We start from the raw sequence: 25,181 nt of genomic DNA on the forward strand, positions 1-25,181 counted from the left end.
TTATTTAGGGTCTGCCCCCGTATCTGCTCTTTCTTGAGAGGAAATTTGAGCCGATCATTAGGTTCTCAAAAATAAGTTTTCTTAGATAGGATCTTGGGTATTCCAGGCTGGCAGCAAACTCTTTGTGCAGCCAAGAATGGCCCAGAATTTTTCATCCCCCCACTTCCTCCTCTTGAGCACTATAATCACAGGAATGCACCACCACTTCTGGTCTAGGTGAAAGCAGAAGCTGAAGCCAGACCTTTGCACATGCTGGCCAAGCACGTTCCCAGCGTCCATCCCTAGCCCAGGTCCTGGAATCTTCAAAACAAGCTTAGACAATACTAGTCTTAATCTAAGACTATATGGCTCCTAGAGTTACTAAATATTTTGAACTTTCCTTGAAGCAATGTGACTTTAATAGGACTGTTTTGCCTGCTACCCTGCTTGAAGTTGGTATATGATACCCATTTGTCCTCATAAAAGATGGCCTTTCCCTTCCAAATCTGCCAGGGATTCAGAGGACTTAGGAGGACATAGTATCACTGAGGCAGACAACATGTATTACTTCTCCAGCCCCTCCTCGCCTTTCTCAAATCCACCGTGGCCAAGAGTCCCTGCCTCAGGTCTCAGGCCTCCTATGCCGGCCCTTTGCCAATAAAATTTGCTTTTTTGCTTTAGCTTATGTTTCTACACCAGGAGATTTCTTTAAATAGTAAAGACTGCTTTCCTGTGCCTGGCATCCACTTGGCATCCAGTAAGAAGTTAAAGAAAGGGAGTCTCGTCTTCCTGAAACACTAGTGTTCCAGCCTTTGGCCAAACCTCTCACCAGCAAGGCTTTCCTCTCTTTCCAAAACCAAACATGAAGGGGTCTCCTTCCACACGAGCCTCCTGTGAACCCCAACTTTCTTCCTCTGCTTTCTTCCCCAACTCACAAAATTGAGACTTCAGCTCCACAGCCACTGGAGAAGCAAACACATCCCTCTTACTTGTTCAGGACGCCACCCCCTCCATCCCTGGCATAGCTAGCCCTCCCTGCCACCACCTGCCCACAGCTTCTCCCGGAGAGGAGTGCCTGACTCCAGTGTTTTGGTCCTCTGTAACATGAATCTCCCTCAGAGTTAAGAGGGCAGGACTAGCACTCATTCTATCAGCAGAGCTTCTTTCAAACTCACTACCCAAAGAGTCCCCCATTTGGTCTTCCACAAAAGGTGCAGACGCTCTTCAGAGCATGGAGATAAAAGGAAGCTAAGTGGGGAGCACCGATGGTATTTGTATGTGTTCTTGTACCTCCCAAGACCTGTGCTCACATAGAGACTAAGGTACTCCTAATGCTGCACAGGTGAGCCTGAGACCTCCTCCTCATTGCCATCATCTCTCTGGCTACCATCCTCCTAGCTGCCCATCATCTCATCCTGCAGCTTTCTCTTGGCTTCATCTTTCGCCGAAACTCGTCTCATCCCTGCCCATCTTTTCCGTTAGTTGGTGAAGCAGCGCCTTGCCTAAGGCAGAGTGACTGAGAACTCTTAGCAACTGTGGACTGCAGCTCAAAATACATCCCCACTCAGCTCCGTCCTGAAAAGGCAAAAGGCTGGGGGTTGAGAGTGTCGGATATAACACCGATACTTTGGGTGTTATGAACACCTCAAGATATGTTCCGCTAGGCCCCTGGCCTTGGAGTCTATGATATACATTATTTAATAGGAAGGAAGACGTGCCCGAAATGAGCTGGAACAATTGCTTAAGGGAAGTGTGAGTGGGGAGAGAGGAGGAATTGTGTGGGTTTTTTTTGTTTTGTTTTGTTTTTTGTTTTTTTTAGCTTCTCAGACAGTGCCGCGTTAGTTTTGTTTCTTATTTGGGATACAGCATTAATCATGCTAATATTTTACAGCCTGGCTTCACTCTTTAGTCATTACTTTAATCAAACCCATCAGCGAACGAAGGAACACGTTACCAGGTGGGAATAACTGCTACCGCTCGCTGTTAATTACTTTGCATTTTACAGCAATCAGCAGCAGGGGCTGAGATCATAATAAATTCATGACTTATGGGCCCATAAAATCATTACCGTAGGAAAATATGTTTTATCGGGGATTCGATGGGCCGCTGCTCAGACAGAGATTTCTTGAAGGAAATGACACCCATGAAATTAAACTGATCCTTGCAGTCAGCAGAAATGCAAATGCACAAAGAGCAAAATTTCACCACGGGAGAAAAAGGGCTGGCTGCAGTCAGGACCGAGAGCCTCAGTGGTGGATTAGGGGCGTGGCCACAGGAGAGGCAGGGGCGGAGGAGTTGCAAGCCACTGGAAGAGGCCTCGGGAGAGTGCAGTGTGGGAGACAGTCTGTCACGTGGGCTATGCCTAAATCGGGAATGCAACGCGGTACCATTTCATAGTCCCTAATCCCTCCCCCGCGTCTTAATTTCAGCCTGCTTTCCCCATTGCCTCCCGTGACAGGTGGTCTCAGAGGCCACGGGATGCTGATGTTAAAGAAAAAGGACAAGTCAATAAATCATCCCTGAGAAAGTCCTAGATGGGAAGGCCACTCCCTCCTGCCTCTTCTGCTTCAGCCTCAAGCAAATCCTACTTGGCTCTTTGATGAATAGCCACACTTTTTAACTAAGGCCACCTCCCCTGGCTTCTTGCCCCTCACCTGTTTGTCTCGATCCTGGCTGTGAGGGTCTTTGTATCCTCAGAGTCATCTCCAGCCTGTGGGGAAGGCTCCCCAAAGAGACGACAGCACTCTGGGTGTTTATTTTATTTGGGGGCCCTCTGTCTTCAAATGCCTCCCCAAATGGATTCGTGCCATTTGTTTAGAAATATGCTTCCCTTTTCCTTTGCTTCTTCCAATTATGCTAGACAAACACAGGCCCTTATTCAGTGTTATTTAAGCATGAAATTATAACAGATTCTTTTAAATGCTAAGGCACTAAAAATAAGTCTTTTTATCAAGGCATAGCAGGTCCAGATCTAGTAGCTCATTAATTTCCATAAATCAGACAAGTCAAATTCAAATGGAATCTAAGGGAGGCATTCAGTGGAAGGTTTGTCTTTTCTTCCTGGGATGACCACCATCCTTGCTCATTATGGTCCACATTTCCCAAGGGCTAAGGACAGTGGTCCCCTGCACTTTCATGAGCAGTACCATTGTCAGGACTCACTGCCCCCAGAAAAACTGCACGGAGTCAAATCAGAGGTTGAATCCCACTCTAGTTCTAAGGATTTACCAATTCCCTGGATCCCAGTTAGGTATGCTGTAAACAGGAGGTCACACCTATCTTAAGGGATGTCAGATGAATGAAATGAATACAAACTAAAGCACTTGAGGGAGTTCTGGAGAAGTCAATCTACTTCTGGAGTGCCCTACACCCAAGGTCAGTCAAGGTTAAGCAGCCGTCTGGCTCCCGGGAGGAGTCAGAGCAGCTGAGGATACACCTGGCACAAGTTGGCACATGGGACCTTACACCGCTACAGTGATTACACCAATGAATGAATGGTACAGGGCATTTGGTTACATGCCCCTCCGTAACTGTGACTTTCAGAAGTACATACTGTGCTCCTCAGTTCTGAAGAGACATGGAACCCCATAGAAGAGTGATAGCCTCCGGAAACAAAAGGAATCTCAGCCTTACAGGGACCATCAAGCTCCATCAGCTCACTTTCCCCGCTGTAGTCTCTTTCTCCTGCCCTTATCTTTTGGAAACTAATCAGTAATAAACAGGAAATCCCGCGCCATTGTTCGTCTCAGGATCCTTCCCCTCTTACCAAAGGCAAAGTCTAAGAAATCATCCCTACAGTAGACACCTGAACCCCAGGGGCAAAGCCACGGGTAAAGTTCAGCAAGGCTCCTGCTCTCCCTAAGCTACTAAATTCCTTACACTGTGAAGAAAAGCAAGGCTGGTCTTGCCTCCTGCATCTAGTTCTGCTGACAGCCTCCAGCCCAGCCTGCTGCCTCGGCACCAGAGCGAGGGAAGTTGTTGAGGAGCTGTGGAGAAATTAATTATTTTAAAGCAAGAAACTAAGAAATGCAATACCCTACGCTTTTATCTTACTGAAGAACAGAGCTTTAATTAATATAACTCTGGATCACTAGTGAAATGACTTAGATGGATGCTGACCTTTTATCCATGCCCGTGTCCCTAAGAGCCCCTAACAATAGGTTAAATAAGGGAACATTTGCAATCTATTCGGGTTTCCTTATGTAAAAGTTTGAAACCATGTAGACATAATTTCAGAAAGCAGAACAGTACCAGAGGAGCAACCCCTAAACAACAAAACACCTGAGCCTGTTCTCTGGCACCCACACATATGTATGTACACGTGCACAAATACCCACATACATGTGCATATGCATGCACACATATATGTTCCTACACATACAAAGATAAGATGATAAATGTTTATGAATAACCATTACGGTCAAGAATCACAAATTCTCATTCATGGTTCTTACTGGATTATTATTGCTATTGGCTAGTCATTATCATGAGTAAGGAGCCTGACCTCTGACAAATGCCAAAACACTTTGTCGTGTGAGATAGAGCGCCTGGACCAACTAGAATCTTTGCTGCACACAGAATTAACTACTTTATTCAGCTTCTATTGAAAATTCACAGTCAACAAGACAAACGGCAGCCTGCAGAATGGGAGAAGATCTTCACTAACCTCACATCAGACAGAGGTCTGATCTCCAAAATATACAAAGAACTCAAGAAACTTTACATCAAAAGAACAAATAATCCAATTTTTAAAAAATGGGGTACAGACCTAAACAGAGAACTCTCAACAGAGGAATCTAAAATGGCTGAAAGACACTTAAGGAAATGTTCAACATCCTTAGCCATCAGAGAAATATAAATCAAAACAACTCTGAGATTCCATCTTACACCTGTACAAATGGCCAAGGTCAAAAACACTAATGACAACTTATGCTGGAGAATGTGGGGTAAAGGGAACACTCCTCCATTGCTGGTGAAAGTGCAAATTTGAACTTTGGAAATCAATATGGCAATTTCTCAGAAAATTAGGAAACAATCTACCTCAAGACCCAGCAATACCACTTTTGGGTATATACCCAAAGGATATTCAACTATACCCTCATGGACATGTGCTCAACTATGTTTATAGCAACATTATTCGTAATAGCCAAAACCTGGAAACAACCTAGATGCCCCTCAACCAAAAAAAAAAATGGATAAAGAAAATGTGGTACATTTACACAATAGAGTACTACTCTTGAAATTTGCAGGCAAATGGATGGATCTAGGAAAAAAAAACATATTGAGCAATGTAACCCAGAAAGACAAATACAATATGTACTCACTCATAAGAGGCTTTTAGACATAAAGCAATGAAAAATCAGCCTACAGATCACAACCCTAGAGAAACTAGACAACAAAGAGGACCGTAAGAGACATATATGGATCTACATAGGAAGGAGAAAAAGACAAGTTCTCCTGAGTATATTGGAAGTGTGAGGGTCATAGGAGAGAGAAGGAGAGAGGGGAGGAAGGGAGAGGAGTGAAGAAAAATATATAGTACAATAAAAACAATAAAAAAGAAAATTCGCATAGATAACTCGTAGCTCAGGCTTTTGACTTTAAATTTAAACTCTCTTTAGATGTAACTAGATATTTAAAGCAATCTTACCTTAGCCATTAAGCATGTGAAGAAAGAACCAAGGTCAAGAGAAAAAGAAATGAAAGCTCATGTGTTCTGCCTACACACACATCCTTTGGAATCATCGAATTGCATGGACTTCTCAAAAGTGTCTTTCTGTAATTCTTTTGATGATTTTAAACAAAACTATATTTTTAGGGAAGCAAAACTAATTTTTAAACTTTTTTCTTGAGAATTTCATCCAGGTGTTTGATGAAATATGATCTTAACTATCCCCATTTCTGCCTCCAACTCTCCTTTTATTTCTCCCAATACAGTCCCCTCCAACCTTGGTCTATAACGTTGTAGACAGCTTGCTCCACCCATGGCAAGCACACATACCATTTTCTGTTGTCTGTGTGCTGTGTCATCATAGTGAAACTTGGGCAACATATCGGTTGATACAGTTTAACAGAAAACCGTGTACTCACCAACAATTCATCTGGGAATGACAGCAGAGCATCTGTCTCTAAAAACAGGAAGAAAGAACAGCATCGCGCATTGCACATCCTCCTGTGTGGAGCGCTTTGCAGGCCTTATTGGAGCTGACCCTAATCACCAGCTGTGAGGCAGATGTCATTATCTCCTTTTTATAGGTAAGAATACTGAGGTTTAAGCTGACTTCTCTGTCACCCAGCCAGAAAGGAGGGAGTATGTTGCAGCTCCCTTACTCAAGGAGAGAGCTCAAGGGGGCGTGACTGTCTTGGAAGGAGAGCGAAAGTCTTGGTTGGGGTGTAATTACACTAAAAAAGAAGTGTTTTGTTATTTAACTGTGCATGAATCTGGAAATTTTATTTTATATTTTCAAGTTTTTTATATATCTTTTACTTTATATTTGACGTTTTGTTTAACTGCTCTGTTTTTATTAAATTATGCAAAAAATTAATGTGTGGGTTTTTTTTAAATAAAACAAGGTAGTAATGTGTATCTTATGGGTTTATGGAGAATTTTTTTTTCCTAGAAGCGACTGATGAGATTCAAAGCAGTCTACACTGCAACCTTGGAGTTCCAACCAGGAAGTACAACGTTGTGTTCTCTTTACCCACAGGCAATTCTTTTATGTTTTCAACATAATTGGTTTTTTTTTATTAAAACACTACCATCATTATACTTCAAATGATCCTGATTTCTGTCTTGCCTTTCATCTGACTTCACAATGAAGGTACTTAAAACTCTATCTTATCTCATAAATTTGGGGTGGTGTTCAAACCCAAAGTGTTTTCCAGCTCTGGACAAGATGGTGGATGAGCACAGATGGGTAGTTCCTCCACCATGCCATCCCTGCAAGAAATAAGTGCACAGCGGGAGAATTAAAAGTATGAAAACATCAACCTGGAGTCCTGACTTGAAGATGCTAATGGGGGAGGAGACAGGTATGGCACAAACTAGGTCAACTGGCACCTTCTAAAAACACCTCTTTTCTGTCCTTCAGCTCACCAAGACCAACACATGAGAGACTGACCTTTGTACCTCCAAAGCACAGGACCAGAGCAGCCGGTATCGCCAGAAGAGTCCAAACTCACAGCCTGAACATAAAAGTCTGCAAAGGAAAGCTGCAGCTCTAGCAAGAGGACAAGCTAAATGGCACTAAAGTGAGGAAAAGTGAAAGTAGAATTTCACTACCAAATAATGATCTTCTCCAAGCATGGTGAAGGAAAATAGGGAAAACCATCAGGATTATTCATTAATCTGACATATCAACAGAATTTAGAATATCAAAAAATTAAAAAAAAAACACATTATAAGTTTAAAATTTGAAAGAAAAATGAAACCATTTATAAAGTTTCAGGCTGCTACTAGATTTCTCAGTAACAGCATTAAAAGCAGTGAGACAAGGATGTAGCGTCATAAGGCACCTGTAGGAACTTTAAACAAAGAGCTAAATAAGACAAAATAAGACTAAATCAGTGCTGTTCACACTTTCTGCCATCTTTATGACTAGCATTTCTCATCAGACTCTCAGGCCAAAACGATTTACATTGGCTCACAGTTTCAGAGGCTCCAGTCCCCAGTCTTTGGCTTCATCGCTTTGAGGCCTGCAGTGTGGCAGCACATCATGCTGGCAGAGCACGTGGAGGAAGAGACTGTTCAACTCACAGCATCCAGGAAGCAGAGTCCAAGGAAGGGTATGGTCCAGGTACACTTTCAAAGGCCTGCCTCCAACCATTTACATTTTCCAGCCTGCCCTCTCTCCTGCTTTTCACCGTCTTCTAAAAATGTCTCTTTAATATGAAACCACTAAGAGCTTATTCTCAGGACACCAGAGTTCTCTAGAAACACCCATAGGTATGCCTTACTAGTCTCCTAGGCATTTCTCAATCCAATCAAGTTGAAATTAGCCATCATAGAATAATAAAATACTCCCAAGATAAGTATCATAGAGTTTAATCAAGGACCACAGTAAAGACATGATGGAAGAATTCTCAAAGAGAAATAACCTCACTAGATGCAGCAGATATTACTGAAATTAAAGTTCACTGAGTACTCCTAGTTCTTTCTTTGGTTTTTGTCTAAAAAGAAAAGCCAAGGAAAGGAAAATACTAATATTTACCAATAACAAAGGTTCAGGACATATCAATATAACCAAATATAATGATTTGGATATGTTATAGTTGTCAATTTGTATTTGCCTTGTTAGGAGAGAGATGGAGATAGAAGGAGATAAAGGGGGGTGAGTCTTTAAATATCAGAGGGTTAAAATAATACAAGTATTGTTGAATAATTACATTTAAAGACTATCAGCATATTCAAATAATAGAGAGAAAGGGAAACAAAAAGGAAATATTATAAATGGAAAAATAAGTAAAAATAAGTGAGATAATAGAAATATGGTCTATTATAGGTAATTATAATAAATATAAATTAATTGAAATCATTAATTAAAGGAAGGGACTTCTTTGATTTTTTAAGTCAACAGTATATCACCTGCAACACACACATGCAACGGTTAAATATAAAAGTATGATAAATATATGTTAGTAAAACATGGACCTAAAAAAAAGTTTAGTGATCTTAATTGTTAGGGGCTGCAGATCTCTGACCCCTTGACTTTCTTTGCCTGCCTCAGACCCTTTGCCTGCTGGAGTGAACAGAGTAAACAACTTCTTTACCTGTACCTGCAGCTGCTCTGAGCACCAGACCCTCATGAGTTCTTGATGGCAGGGGAGTGAATTCTGGTGGGTTTTACAGCTGGAAATCCCAAGAGCTTGGGCGTGGCTATCAGTTAAGCTTCCCTGGAGCACCATAAAGTTGGCATTCTTATTTCCAGGATGACCCCTGTCCCCGTGTCTCTGTCTGCACGTCTTTGTGTGTTTAAATCTCCAACCTAGTTCCCAGCTCGTGTAGCATAGCACATAGCTCGTAGAGCATAGAGCAGACACTGTGTTTTACACTTCAGTATCTAGACAAGATAAAATTCAAAGTTAAAGATTTTGAAAGGCAGCGAAGAAGAATATCAGCTATTCATAACAGAAGGGGAAGAACAAAAGACGGCACAGCTAATACACACATATGTACACACATATATATGTACACACATATGTACACACATGTATAAAATAACAGCAACCTAGAATACAGGGGAAAGGGGATTACAGAATAAGGGTCGTAGTGATAAATTTATTAGAATTAGTAGGTGAAACAAAAGAAAATAGAGATAGCAAAAGCCTAACCACCACAACCAGGAAGTCCTATCAAGAAGAAAGGATCTGCATGGGAACTCTGCCCATGATAAGTAGAAAACGCAGATCTAAGTTTAACCCTGCTACAAACATAAGCTACAAATTATATTGTTAAAATGATCACAATAAACTACCAAAGAACCATATCAAACAGACTATTTTTTCAACAATGCGAAAATGGAATTAGAAACTATTGGAAAGGGTGACAGTCACAGTGTATTTGGAATCAAAATCACATTTTATTAAACAGTTCTTGTGTTAAACATGAAAGAAGAAATTTGGAAATAAATATTTGGGAGTGAATGATAATTAAAACACCACCTGTCAAAATCTGTAGGGCATCAGTAAAGTCATGCCTAGAAAAAAATTTGTAGCTTTAAGTAAATTTTCAGAAAACATAAAAAGTTATAAACATTAATTGAGCATTGAGCAAAAGAGAGGTTGGAAAGAGACTGGGAACAAACCCAGAGAAATGAAAATAATAATAATGCATAATATTATATTATTATTATATAATAATAATAATAATAGTAACTGCAGAAATCAAGGCAACGGGACACGACGACAATGGCAACAGAAATTCCTTGTGTGAGGGAGTGAGACAGTTTTCCTCTCCTCTTCTTGATCAGACATTCCAGCACTCTTAATATTTTATTCTTATTGAGCAACAAGCACAATACCCTTTGGATGTTAATTTCCTGAACCAGTTTGTTTATAGGACAATTTCATTCCAAAAATTTTTCAAAACATTGTGACTTCCAGTCTTAAATGCTATTCCTTAAAACACAAACAGAGAGAAAGTCATCTAGATAATCTTATAAAAAATATTGATTCTGAAAGCAGATAGCAACAATATGAGAAAAAAATTCTAGAACCATACCATTTATTAACATATTAATATAATATATATTATTATATAATATAATTAATATTATATAATATAATATAAGAATACTAAATAGAATAGAAAACAGAACCAGCAATATGGTAAGTGAGGGAGGGAATAATCAAGCTTGAGGAGTGTTATCCAAGAATGCACTAAAAACTCAACAATATAATTTCCCAAATTCAAATAAGAAAAACGTTCATAATTATATATATTATAAAATATATCATTTAATAATGTCAATTGATAGAGAAATTAAGTTAATTGTTGACACCTATGAAAGAAGGCATATTCCCTTATTACCACTATCTGAACTTGGTACATGATGTCAATACTACAACAAAGGAGGCAAAAAGATAGGAAGAAAAATGATATCAATCCTCTAAATAGATGTAATAACCTATTAAGAAATACCATCACAATTCTATATATAAGAACAACCTGAAGAAATCAAAATGACTTCTCTATGAGAGCAAAACTCAATATGAAAATATAGTGGTATACTGCTTGTGTTTTAATAGATAAAGCTTGCCTGAGGATCAGAGAGTAAGGCAGCCTACTAGTCAGCCATACAGGCCAGGCAGTGGTGACACACCCCTTTAATCCCAGGACTCAGGAGACAGGGGCAGAGGGGTCTCTGTGAGTTCAAGGCCACCCTGGGCTAAACAAGACTGAATCTGCCTAAAAGAAAAACAGCTCACAGAAAGGTAATCCCAGAATTTGAGACCACGCACCTTTATTCTCAGCACTAGGGAGGTGGAGACAGGAGTGATCTGGTAGGTGGAGAGAGGAATATAAAGGGGAAGAGACAGGAAGTCATTGAAGTGTGGAGTCTGAGGTTGGTGGAGCGCATTAAAGGACTGCCCTTTTGTCTGACTCTTATTTGGGGTAGAGGTAAGATCTCTCTAGTGGCTGGCTGCTTTGTTTTTCTGGTCTTCAGTTTAAACCCTAATATCTTTCTCTGGGTTTTTATTATTCTTGCTACATGAAAATATCATTTTTAAAACAGGAAAATACCAGTTACAATACCAACAAAACTACAAAGCATCTGAAAGGTTATGCTCAGATTTCTATAAGAAAATGTAAAACAAAAAGTGAGAGAGGAGAATAATTCAAATATAATAAATAAAGCTATTTCTTGATCTTGGAGGGGGTAATTTAAAAGTCTAAAGATGTTGATTACCTCCTAATTACATATAAATCAACCAAATTAAAATTGTAAGTCAAATTTCTGTACATGATAAACATACTTTAACATGAATATGGAAGAGTATCTCTACAAATAAATAAGTTGTCATTAAAAGAGCAGATTACAAGAAGTGAACATTCCCTGTAAAATATTGTTATAAGATGGTATTCTTAAACACCTTATGGCATTAACATTAAAACAGATAGACTAAAAAGCTGTCATGGACCTATGACACAATAATACTATAATATAAAAATAAAGCAATACTGTCAATTAATGAAGAAAATAGCTAATTTATTTATTTTTATGACCTAAATACCAAAATTACTCATGGTCTTTTGTATTTGGGGTTTGGTTGACAAGCGATGGCCCTGATCTTATACAATGCATTAATCTGTTGATTGATTCATAATATGATGACATTATTGGGATGTGGTTAAAGTTAGAGATATAGACTTGTTGGTCATTGGGGGGCATGTCCTTTGGGGCTATATCTTGCCCTGATCTCTTCCTGTATTTCTCTATCTGCTTCCTGTACACTATGAAATGAAACAGTATCCTCCTCCACATATCTTCACCACTGCCAGGATATTCTGCCCAAGCTCATGAGACCAAGCAGTCATGGACTATGTGAACCTTCTGAACCTGTGAACTCAGATATATCTTTCTTCCTTTAAGTCATTCTCAGGAATGTTTTCATCACAGCTACACAAACACACACACAGATTATTCTTGTTATATAAGTATAGTACTTTCCTCAATAAAAATTTTGTATAAATTCTAAAACCTTAACTTAATGAATCATAAATATTAGGCAACAAAAATTAGTATTTATACACATTAAAAACACTCTGTACTACTATAATTAAAAGGCAGATGTTTTTCAATATTTAAAAGTGCAAGGGATTATTATCTAGAATATAGGACTGAAAATTGGCATCAAGAAGAATGCATCTCCATTAGAAAAATGGTTAACTACTGAAAACAGTCAATTCCTACAACAGAAAACTAGAAACCTGAGAAGCATACCAAGAGACACTCAACTCATCAGCAGTCAGAAAAATGCAAATTGCAAAAACATTGAGATTTTGCTCTACGCCAATTATACTGGAAGAATTAGAAAACCTGATAGTGCCACATGTTTGAAAATCGAGGGCAGGTATAATGGAACTTCTATGTACTTCTCATGGGAATCTAGATCAATGCCATTGTAAGAGAAAAGTCTTGTGTGACATAAAATATATAATATACCAAACAAGTTGGCAGGTCTATTTATAGATTTGATATCTAAAAGAAATTTTCACACAGGTCTAAAAAGAGACCAATCCGTAATGCTCAATTTAAGGAACATTGTAACCAGGGCACATGACAGCTCCTGGTCTTGGCAGATAACTGCCAACAAGGCACAGATGTGACCACCAGCCATTGACTAAGTAAAGAATGGCGGCACACACTATAAGGTATTGTATAGCATTACAATTGACAGATATGTTTGGACACCGACCCAACAGGTTTGTAAAGCATAGCCATTAGGAAAAGTAAAAGTAGAACTAGATATTGAAATGCTTATCCTTTTGTTTGGTTTTGTTTTGTTCAAGCAGGCTTCTGGGTAACACAGGCTCAAACTCCTAATGACTTCTTCTCTCCTACACTTTCCAAATTGCTGAGATTACAAGTGTGTACTGCCATGTCTGGTTCAATATGATTTTCAAAAGCTAAAACTACATCTATATTTTATAGGAATATATATATAAATAATGCAGACTTCAAAAATAGATGAATGCCTATTTTTGATGGAGTTCAAATATGGAGATAAAATACACAAGCGAAAGTTTCTTGAACTCATTATAATATTTATGAATTAAAGGGTGTGATTATTTCCTCACTCTCTCCCTGGGGATTCCTAACTAAAGAGGGGAAGATGGAGAGAAAAGAGAAAGATAACGAGGGGGAAATTAAGGTCCTAGGGTATTGCTATTGAAATTGTTCATCTTCATTATTAGGCCAGATGACTTAGACCAGGGCTATCAAAATTTTTCTGCAAAGGGCCATAAACAGGAAAAATTTGGGGCTTCATAAGCTGTGCTCAACTTTGCCTCTGTAAGAAAGCCAGCAGCCGCCAACAGTGATAGAATGATTATTCCTGTGCTCCAAACCAACTTTTTACCATATAGATAGCACGCCAAATCTATCACCCAAGCTAGAGTGTGCTGACCACATACACTGACCACAAAGATTACGCCATGACAGTGCATTAAAGCAATTCTGCACAGGAACTGAAAATAAATAATCTTCATTTCATATAGAAACACAAACAACACAAGATAGCAAAAATGATCCGGAACAAAAAAATGCTGGAGGTAGGGCCACCCCAGATTTCAAGTTGTAGTATAGGGCTAGCTATAGTAATAAAAACAGCATGATAGTAGCATAAAGACAGACTCATTGATCAGCGGAATAGAGTTGGGGACCCATACATGAGCCCACCCTCCTAAAACCACCCCGTTTTTGACAGAGATCAACAATATACAGAGGAGAAGTGACAGTATCTCCAATAAATGGTGCTGGTCAAACTAGATAGCTGCATGTAGAAGAATGAGACTCCATCCTTATCTCTCACCCTGCATAAAACCCAACTCTACATGAATCAAAGCCTTCAACATGAGATCTGATACCCTCAATCTGATAGAGAAAGTAGTAAGGTGCAATGCTCAAAATCATTCACACACACACACACACACACACACACACACACACACACACAAAGACTTTCTGAATAGGACCCTGATAACACAGGCATTGACCAACAGCTAATAAATGGGAGCTCATGAAACTAAAAGGTTTCTCTATAGCAAAGGACACCATCACTCCAGTGAAGAGGAAACCTACAGAATGGGAAAAACATCTTACCAGCTACACATCTGACTGAAGGTTAGAGACTGAAATATACAAAGGACTCAGAAAATTAAACATCAAGACAAACTACCTAATTGAAAACTGACATGAAACTAAACTTAAAAGTTCTCAAAGGATGAAATACAAATGGCTGAACAACGTTCCTAAAAATACTCCATTTCCTTTGGCATCAGGGAAATGCAAATTTAAAATACTCTGAGATTTGTCTTAGGGTTGCTGTTGCTGTAATTAAACACCATAACCAAAAACAAGTTGGGGAAGAAAGGGTTTATTTGACTTACACTTCCAGATTTTTGAAGGAAGTCAGAAAAGGAACAAACAGGGCTGGAAGCTGGAGACAGAAGCTGATGCAGAGGCCATGGCAAGAGCTGCTTACTGGCTTGCTTCCCCTCACTTGTTTAGCTTCGTTTCTAATAGTACCCAGGACCACCCGCCCAGGGGTAGCACCACCCACCATGAGCTGGGCCCTCCCCCCATTCATCACTAGTTAATAAAACGTCTTACAGCTGGATCTCAGGGAGGCATTTCCTCAAATGAGGCTCCTTCCTCTCTGATGACTCTAGCTTGTGTCAAATTGACACACAAAACCAGCCAGTATAGGGTTTCACCTTATCACAGTTAGAATGACCACAATGAGAAAGAAATGAATGACAAGAAACGCTGGCATGGGTGTGTGAAAAGGGTAAAGATGAGAACTGGCGTGGCCACTACGGAAACCAAGGTGGAGGTTCCTCAAAAAGCTAAAAATATATCTACTATATGATCCAGCTATGGCATATACTCAAAGAACTTTATATATTATATACTATTACAGAGATACCTGCCCATCTATGTTTATTGCTGCTCTATTCACAATAACCAGAAAATGGAAACAGATAAGATCCCATCAAGGGATGAATGGACAATAAGATATGATATATTTATTTACACAATGGAATATCGATCTGCTGTTAACACAAAATTATGGAATTCTCAGTTAAATGGATGGAGCTGGAAATAATCGTGCTGAGTAAGACAACCCAGACAAATACTACATGTTTTCTGTCATTTGTGGATGTTAACTTTGAATCTTCTGATATACATTGTTCATATGGAAGACTCATAGAGATCAAGAAATAAGTGTCTGTGGGGGTGCTTTCAAGGAAAGAGGGGTTGAATGATCCTAAAAGAGGATCAATAAAACTGGAAGGATTAAATTGGGCTGGGGGTCCAAAAGGACAGCATAAAAAAGGGGATATGGGAGGAACAACTAATACTAAACACATTCCACAAAAGTAATATGGAAGCCTACCTACTAGTATATAATCTTCATATATATATATATATATATACATACATAAATATATATTCATATAAATATATGAAGATATGTATATATATATATATAGAGAGAGAGAGAGAGAGAGAGAGAGAGAGAGAGAGTTAAAGCATAATTACCCTTTAGTTGCAATGCCCTTCCTAGATACCATAGAATAGCAAATAAAAATTCCAGTACCAGGAATGGGCTACACCTTTTGGAGTTCTTAGCAAGTAATGTCCAACAGACTCTCAAATATCACAAGCTATTGCCAGTGCTGTTGGTTACCCTCCAAAACTTGATAGTAAGATCCTATTACCAAGGACAACATGTACTTAACTCAAAACAGACATATCAAGTTGGCACTGACCTGGAAGCTTTATTCCTACTGCCTAGTTTTCATAGTGCGAAAAGGAGCTGTGCATACTACTAGAGGGAAAAGTAACCATTAAAAAGAGTAATCAAGAAAAAGTACTCTTAGCCAGCCAGGAATCTTGTTAGCTACAGTAGTAACTTACCTGGCAAGACATTCCTACTGGTGCAACAGTGCCATGAAGGCCATGAGAGTAACCAACCACTTTCTGGTTGGCTTTAAGTTCTACTCCACAGGATGAAGCCCATACCTGGCACCATTATTTAGACTAAAAGTCTATGGCTAGACAGGCCATAGGCCCTAGGGAGAAAACCTGGTACCATTATTCTATATTAAATTGACTCCTAATATCTTATGATTATATCCATGGATTAATGTATCTCTCAATCCTTGCCAAATTAACACAGAGACAATACAAAGGGCCAAGGTGCTGGGAATAAGAGGCCAGGGAATGCTTAGGACTAAATGCGACATCTATATTGCAACCCCAACCCCATCTCTAGAGGCTCAGGGATCATCCCTGAAGAGGTGGAAGAAAGGTTATAAGAGGCAGACAGAGAGAATGAATGCAAAGCACCAGCATCCTCTGGACATAGCAGGGCAGCTGCAAGGACAAAGTCATAGCAATGTGAACACGCACAAGCCCTGCACGAGCTCAAGACAGATCAAACTCCAACATGAAGAGGGGAATGTGGCAACAAAACTCTACCTCTAGCTGGGGAGCTCTTAGCGGTTGATAGCTGCTTGGAGAATCCATTTTCTCTAAGTGTTGGCCCAGATAAGTCCACAACACTCCCGTGGAGGGACACATCCAAGGATACACATGCCTCTAAATTGGATTAAGCTGGTGAAAAAACAAGAGAGAACAAAAAGTTGGGTGAGTAGGAAAGAGAGGGGTGGGTGAATATTATCAAAACCCATCATGGGAAATTCTGAAAGAACTAATAAAAAAGGAAATCACATTAAAGTTTACTTTGTATTGAAGATTGTGTTTACAGATGCAAAAATATGGTCTGAAAAATTCAAATAAACATTTCTGAACGATAGAATGGAATAAGAACCAGAAAGTCTCATGTAGTTCTTGGGTTAATAGAGACTCAGGCTTTAGCCAAGAGAGATCTAGTTGAAAAACTCTCTAGACCAGGTCATTCTTATTTAAATGGAAGTAGTATTTTAAACTGGGGTTTGCATGAGAGCTATCACATGTATAAGAGAGGCAGGAACTGGCTAGAGTTCTGGGGTGTATTATGGCAGACCCTGGATTGCATGCTCTACTCCTAAACACTCTAACTGTCTTTCTTCTCTGTGTCTGATCAAAACAAATGAAGCAAAGTGACAAGCTAGTGAAAGAGACTGCAGGTCTAAATGTCATCTGAAAAAAGGTTCATTTTTTTTTTGAAAAATCATTTTCTTGATTCTCCCAGCCACCCAACTGAGCCTATTACAGTCTGAAGTTCATCTAGAAAATCCTTTTGCAAAATATTTGCTGAGACACTGTCGTGTATGAATTGTAAGGGCTCAAGGCTTGTTCGGTTGTCCCTCCCCCATATCTATCTTCCCCAAACTACTTTCTGCTGCCTAAGGAGCTCAAATCCATATGTCTCAGACGTTGATTCCAGAATCGACACATTGCTCCCCTAGTTCCACCAAATACCAAAAAGTTACTAAATATCTCACTTCTGACTAAAATCAGACGAAGTGAACACAAATCAACGTTCCTTCATATAATCTTATTAGCCCCCGAGCACCACCATAAACTCTTATTTATGTCCTGCTCTTATTCTAATATTAGCAAGATCCATGACCAGTGAGTTTCTAAAAGTACTGGATGTTGCCCCCAGACTGCTACCCAGTCCAGCCCAGGAAGGTATAACTGGGATGCAATGTCTCCCAGGACAGTGGTGCAGAGGGGAGAAATGAATGTGGGGTGGGATGTGGTGGTCTAGGGAGATTCAGAACTTTCCGGAGCGAAAGTGCCGAGGAAGAAACGTCACACAGGGTGAGATGGCGTGATGGTGTCATTTTAACAGCAAATGGTGACAAAGCTCCCTCGCTTCGGTGCTGGAATTTTAAAAGGCTTTCAGATTTCACACCAGCTGCTTCCAAATTCTTAGTTTGATCCATTTTTCTCACTAGGAACTTCCCCCACCATAAGGATACATGTTGCAATCACATCATTTGATACTCAGGTGTTTTTAAGGTAAGACAAGGCCAGCTTTCCCAGACTATTGGTCCACCAAGGTCAGTAGTTTCCCTTTGACCTTTGAATTTACCTTCATCCTTCGCCTACACATGGTGTACTTGGATCTCGACAGATATAAACCAAGCCTATGTCTTGAACTTTCTTCTTTTGTCCTCTACTACATTGTTGTTAAAGTACTCTTTATTCTTGGGAATTTCATATATACGTACAGGGACTTGGGATCATATCTATCCCCATTTTTCTTTCTATCTCTCCCCATAACCCCAACATTCCCCCTTTTAACTTCACATGTGTTTGGGTTTTTTTTTCCTTTTTTAATAACACACTAAGTCTCATTAGTGCTGCCGATACATGAATTGGTGTGGGGCCAGCATAGAATCGTATCAATGGCCATAGCCTCAAAATACAGTGATTGTTCTTCCCCCAAAAACTATCAACTGAAAATGGCTTCTCGGTAAGGAATGGGTGCTAGAGGTTCTTCCCATCTTCACTGCCTACATTCTGTGCCCCCACACACGCTCTCTATGTTGCCAGAAGTTAGAGGAGCATAGGAGAAGCAAGAGAGAACCATTGGAGGCTTAGAACAGAGTTAGTATAGCAATCATTTGAGGTGTCAATATCATAGCTTCTCCTCTATGGGCATACAGTGGAGTCCTGTGTCCCCACTCTTACATTCTGTCAGGACTTATCTGGTTGGGGACCATGTGTTACTTCTAGATCAGAGTGTCAAATTGTCAGTAAAACCTTCCGGAGTCTGTTCTTTCTCCCATGGTGCCTGTACCGTTCTCATGGTGGCATGAATGGGTGAGTATTCATGAGCACAGTCTCTCTGCCAGCAAAAAATAAAGTCATCAGCTTCTTCCCTTCAGTTTAGGTTCATATGATCATCCAGGCTAGATAGCATGGAAGAATCAACAATTATTCTTAGAAACTAAAGACAGAAGGAAAAAAGTGCGAAAACTTACTCCCATTAGGCACAGATCTTCAGAACTATAAAAGCAAGCATCCAGCTAGGAAATGTTGACAGGAGTCTGCCCCTCACATGGACCCCTCATAAAGACCATCTCCCTACCACACACACACACACACACACACACACACACACACACACACACACACCTGGCTTGCAGAACTGGATCATAAGCACCAGCAGAATCGGAGCTGTCTGCCTGTTAATCTCTGTCTTTCTTGCCAACCTGCTGGAAGATAAAGGAATGCAAAGGAGGGAGGGGAGGGGAGGGAAGAATTCTTTGCTTTCCTCAAGACATTGTCAATTGCAGAAACCAGACTAGAAATTGAATAAGTTTGTGCTAGACTTTTAATAACTAAAGGTGACCAGGAAACTGTGAGAAAACATCTATGATGTCATTACTAGACAGGAAAGCTATTTTGACATAAATTGTCTGAAAGCAGCGATCAGAGGAATAATTGCTTCAAGTATGTGCTGTGCTGAGTTTAAAATGTTCACCAAAATGGTCACATGCCTAACTACAAATAATGATTAATTTTTTTCCTGAAACACTCTGGAACTCATATATCCAAATAAGTGTTGTCATTCAAAGTAATCTCCAGGGCCACACTCTTCATCCAGAAGTGCTCCCATTGCTCAAAACGCTTCTGGAATTGCCTTCTGAGCCAGTTTATGAGCCAAAAAAAATAAAATATCTCTTTATAGCCACGGCTCAGCCTTCCTTAGATTACTACTTTATTTCCAGTCCTCTCCCTCTCTCTTCTGGCTTTATTCAGCCTAACCCCATACTCCTCCCTCCCACTCTGTCAAATAGGCCAAGTGAATTTCATGCCTGCTCTGCAGAGGCCTGTGTGGGTGTTGAGGGGTATAAAGGTTTTGAGGACGAAGACAGGAAGTAAGAGGTGTTATAAGGAGCAACTCATTCAGATATTGTCTCCCTAAAGCAGGAAATTGCTTGTCCAGGCATGGTTGGTTGACCCTTATAGATGTAATTCCCCCAAAGATGAAGCCTTCTGCAATATATGTGTGTGTGTGTGTGTATACATACCTACCTACATACATACATTTTGGTAATTTTAAAAAACATCCCACTAAATTTTAAAAGATTCAAGTCATGCAAAGTATGTTCTCTGACCACAATGAAAATTAAATTTGAAAAGTCTATATCAGCAACAGGAAATGTCATGAAGCCTTGCTCTCACTGAGTAGCATTTTTTGGTGGCTGTTGGGGGAGAAGGGTCATTTGTCTTCAGTGACCTAGCCACTGATAAGTTGTCCATACTCCAGAAAATAACCCCATGCTCGTGTTCATGCAAGCAACCCTAATTAAACTTAGTGCACCATTTTTTTAAACACGAAAGAAAGAGAGAGACTTGGTGGGAAGAAGTTTAGACAGTGTGGGAGTGGAATAAGAGAGTAATTGGAGAGAACCTGACCAAAATACATTAGATGCACATTGACGCTGTCAACGAATATACTTCAAACTATCTTAATGTAGTATATATGGGAAATAGTGCCAAACTTTTGGATATTAAATAAAACAGCTCTAAATAACTCAAGGATCAAATAAGAAAGCAAAATAGATTTTAGAAAGCATATTGGATTGAATAAAAATTAAAAGAATTTCTTAGCCCCAATTTTCCTTTAGAACATAGGAAAGGGGGCAGAAATGTGGCAAACCATTAGGCATTTCTACTTAACGGGCAAACTCAGAAACAAGTGAATCATAGAACATAGACAGTGTCCACCCAAGAGCAAGAAGGGTCTCAGGGATGAGACTATGGAGCTGTTGGCAAAATTGTAACCTTGCAGTTACAAATGGCCACGTATCACACCAAGTTGGCAGATTGCCAAAGTGACTTCTCGCTGTGACAAAGTCTGCAAACACTGGAGAATCACAGACGTCCACAGCAGTCTTGCTGAAAATGAGAACAAAGAAGAAGCCTTTCCACCCAGGCAAGACTCTTCCTCACCTTGCCCTCTGCTCTCTGGGAGGTAGCAGGGAGGTGCAATACAAAGAGCAAGGGCCACTCCCCTGGCTGTTCTGTCCAGGTTGCCATTTTGAAGAGGTTGTGCACCTCTTTCTCATCTGCAACCCACTGGCAACACCCACCCATCCCCTTTCAAGAGTGCTGGGCCTAAGACGATGTAACAGAAATGAGGGTGTTTTGCATGGAAACAAAATTCAGCCTAAGCAAACCTGTAGTGCCCTTGAACTAATGAGAATAAAAATGGCAACAAATAAGAATCCTCCCCTCCTACATACCTGTAGGAGAGGATGAAAGTCTCCAGTAATTGTTCTTGCATTATAACCTTCCAGTTTCTTCCTTTTGTTCCTCCTTTCTCCTTTGATTTCCTTTGCTTTTAATTTACCACCTCCAACCCCAGGCAACCATTTTCAATTGTTTCTTTGATATCTATGTTTCTTATCTCAGCCTTGGTCCTGAACTTTTCGTTTCTTCTCCCATTATATCTCCACGTTTCTTCTCTGTCTGTGCTAATAATTAGACTCTTGCCCGAGACCTGGGAGGCTTTGAGTCTTCTCTCTTCCACTAAATGTACATATTCCTGTGCACTCATGCACACTCGTTAATAAATTTCCTAGCTTCTATCAGTTCTCTTGCACTGTGCTCCTGGAATCTATTTCTTCACTTCAGTCCCCTGCAGCACTGACCTAATTCAGTTGCTGTTATCTCAATAATTCTCTGAATACTTATCGAGTTTCTTCTATAGACCAGCTATCATGAAAGATACTGAGGATGTGGTGGCAAAAAAGACATGAGTCTTGCCTGAATGTTTCCCTGAATTGCTTGTCCTTGGAGGCTTTCTATAAAAACGGGAGCACACATTATGTGGCAAGTTTAATGACACAGGTGATAAAGAGAATTTTAGGAGAAGGAGGTGTTGACAATTGTAAAGTTCTCTAAGAGATGCCGCATCTAGTCCAACATGAGGTGGGTGAGCAGGCCTCCTGGTGGAGGGGAGTATAACGTGAAGGCTGAGTCTCCAAAATAGACTAAGTGGAAGAGAGAAAAGGAAATAACTCTGATTATATACATACAAGCAACATTAAATGGACTCTGAGGGATGGATTTACATATTTATGTATACATACATACATACATATATGCGTCATAATAATCAAAGGAAAAGATGCCATAAATTTGAAAGGGAATAAGAGGGGACATGATCCCGTTGAAGGAAGACACGGGGGAGGAGATGACAGAAGACAGGGATTTGTCCTCCCATTGTCCCACTTCTGAAATTCACACCTCCCAAATCCTTGCCCTGTGCTCTCCAAAGTCTCTATTCCATGTCTAATAACCCCCCCCTATGTCCTTAACTGCTTCAGCGATTGTCTCTTTACACTTTACCACAATGTGATCGTTCCTTGAGAACCTTCTCCTGTCGCCACCACAAGTAGACAGTCACACCAGCTCACTTCATCAGGCCCTGAATCTGCTTGGCCCCAACTCCCAGACCACCATCAGACTACCTAACTTCCCCAGGCCCAGGATCTCATTCCGGTGGCATGATTACCATTCTTGGCTCAATCGTCTCCCATCCCTGCAGCTCTTCACTGGATGATGTCTTTGTATCACTATGTCTTGACAGTGTCCTAACCAATACAGTCAAGCAAACTCTGATTTTCTTGATCACAGAGATTGTCTTTACTCGGAGACTTTGTTTTCACCAGAAATAATTTCATGCCCAAAGAGTAAACTGTCTAAATCACACAAAGCCCCACTCTCCAGTTCCCTCACTCCGTGACACGCATAACACCTGTTCTCTTTTCCGCTGGGATTCCCAGCCAATTGGCCTCTCTCCATTCTTACTTCATTTTAAAGCTGATGTGCTGGATTGAATGTTCATAGAATTAATTCAGTGAGCTTTTCAAAACTTATATCCTAAGCTGGGTAAGCACCCCCGAATTTAAAGCTCTGGACCAATGTAAATCACTGTATTGCAAGTTTCTTTTCACACTCTCTTTCTTGAGGCTGGCTTCTGCTGTCCCTATTGCCTTGTTCTAAAATCTTTAAGTCATACAACTTCAACCTCCTGGGACTTACGTCCACCTGCTTTCTGTTCTTATCTGATTCTAGCCATTTTTAGAATCCTCCGTTCGTGCTGACCTTACTTCATAGCCCTATGACCACAACCCATACTCCTCTCTGATCCCTCTAACATCCAATACCTATCCGAACCCCTACTCTCCAAAGGTGAGTAGGGGTGCTTCCCTTTTAAAATGTTCTCAAGATGTGGTCATGAATTGTAGTTTCTATATCTATTTTTATCTCGGTGCTATACCTCACTCAAACCTTCCTGGACATTTCTGGAAGAACGCGGGGTCTTTCACTTCTATATTGCAGCCAGTGCTTTTTCTCTTTTGCTCCAGTTCCATCAGCATTGTTGCCCACAAGGCACCCAGCAAATGCTGACCCCTCCACTGGGAGATATAACTATATCCATGTGTGCAGTTGGTTGTTTATTTTACTCTTTGGCTCTTCACTCTTTGGGGGGCACCACCAAGCTCCCAAATAAAACACACCGAGTCTTATTCTTATAAATGCCTGGCCTTAGCTTGACTTTATTCTAGCCCGCTTTTCTTAAGATAAATTATCCCATCTATCTTTTTCCTCTCTCTCTCTCTCTCTCTCTCTCTCTCTCTCTCTATATATATATATATATATATATATATATATATATATACTTCTCTCTCCATGACTTGTTATGTAGCTGATTGACTGGCCCCTGGAGTCTTCTTCCTCTCCTCCTTTTCGAGTTCCTTGATCTCCTTCCCCTCATAGTTCTCCTCCTATTTATATTCTTTGCTGCCAGCCCCGCCCATTCTTTCTCCTGCCTTGCTATTAGATGTTCAGCTCTTTATTAGACCAATCAGATGTTTTAAACAGGCAAAGTAACACAGCTTTACAGAGTTAGACTGATGCAGCACATCTTTGCATCTTTAAACGTTTCACAGCAAAAACAAATGTAACACATCTTAAAATAAAACTCTACAACACATGTATATAAAACTACTCTATATGTCTCTTTGATAGTACCATTTGGAGCTGAAGACAAGCCACTCAAGAGAGAAAAAACTTTCCATCATCCATACACATCTAGTACCATCAACAACTATATAATCCTACAAGAAAGCTTCCAGACATTTCCAACATTTGTGTGAATCCCACATCCTAATTCTAGCTTCTCTCTTCCCCAGAATTGGATATAAACCCATAGAGACTGGCTTGATGGGAAAAAATCCCAAGTTTTCCTCTTTAATCTTTTTCACACTCTCTTCTTGGTCATCCATATCTTCTTCGGAGTTCTTTCAGAGGAACAAGCAATTGAGAGACTGTTGTTTCACAGTGCAGGTTTCTATTTAATTTAGTGGAAAACTCTAGTTCATTGTCCAAAGCCTTATCCCACCACTGATGACCTTGAGAGAGCCACTTGTTTTTTGGTTTGTGATACAATTTATCTGTTATATATGTGGCACAGGTACAAGAAATATTCAGGATGACGCAGCTGGAATAAGACGATAAACGTGCTAAGGCGTTAAGCCCAGAGGTCTCTGAAAATCAATTAACTTTCAAACCCCAGGTTCTTCAACTATAAAATGCGGTGAAGAATCATCTCATAGAGGCACTTAAATGAGATAAGGAAGGTTCTTTTTTATTATTCATTTATTTTTATATCTGGGCCACAGTTTTCTTCTTCTTTCTCTCCTCCCATTCCCTCAACCTACCTTCCCTACACCCATCTACTCCTCCTAAGTTTCTCTTCAGAAAAGGGCAAGCTTCTCATGGTCTCAACCAGCCATGGTACATCGTGTTACAGGAACAAGGCACCTCCTCCCCTATTAAGACTGAATGAGACAAGATGATAGGAGGAAAGAGTCCCAAAAGAAGGCAACAGAGTCAGAGACAGACCCTTCCCCCACTGTTAGGAGTCCCACAAGAAGACCTGTTGGAAGGGAGGCTGTTCGTTGCTTTCTGCCTGCTCAGCCCCAAAATAACCACACA

This window comes from Myodes glareolus, chromosome 5 (assembly GCF_982192425.1).
Source record: "Myodes glareolus chromosome 5, mMyoGla1.1, whole genome shotgun sequence".
In the NCBI taxonomy this organism is placed as follows: domain Eukaryota; kingdom Metazoa; phylum Chordata; class Mammalia; order Rodentia; family Cricetidae; genus Myodes; species Myodes glareolus.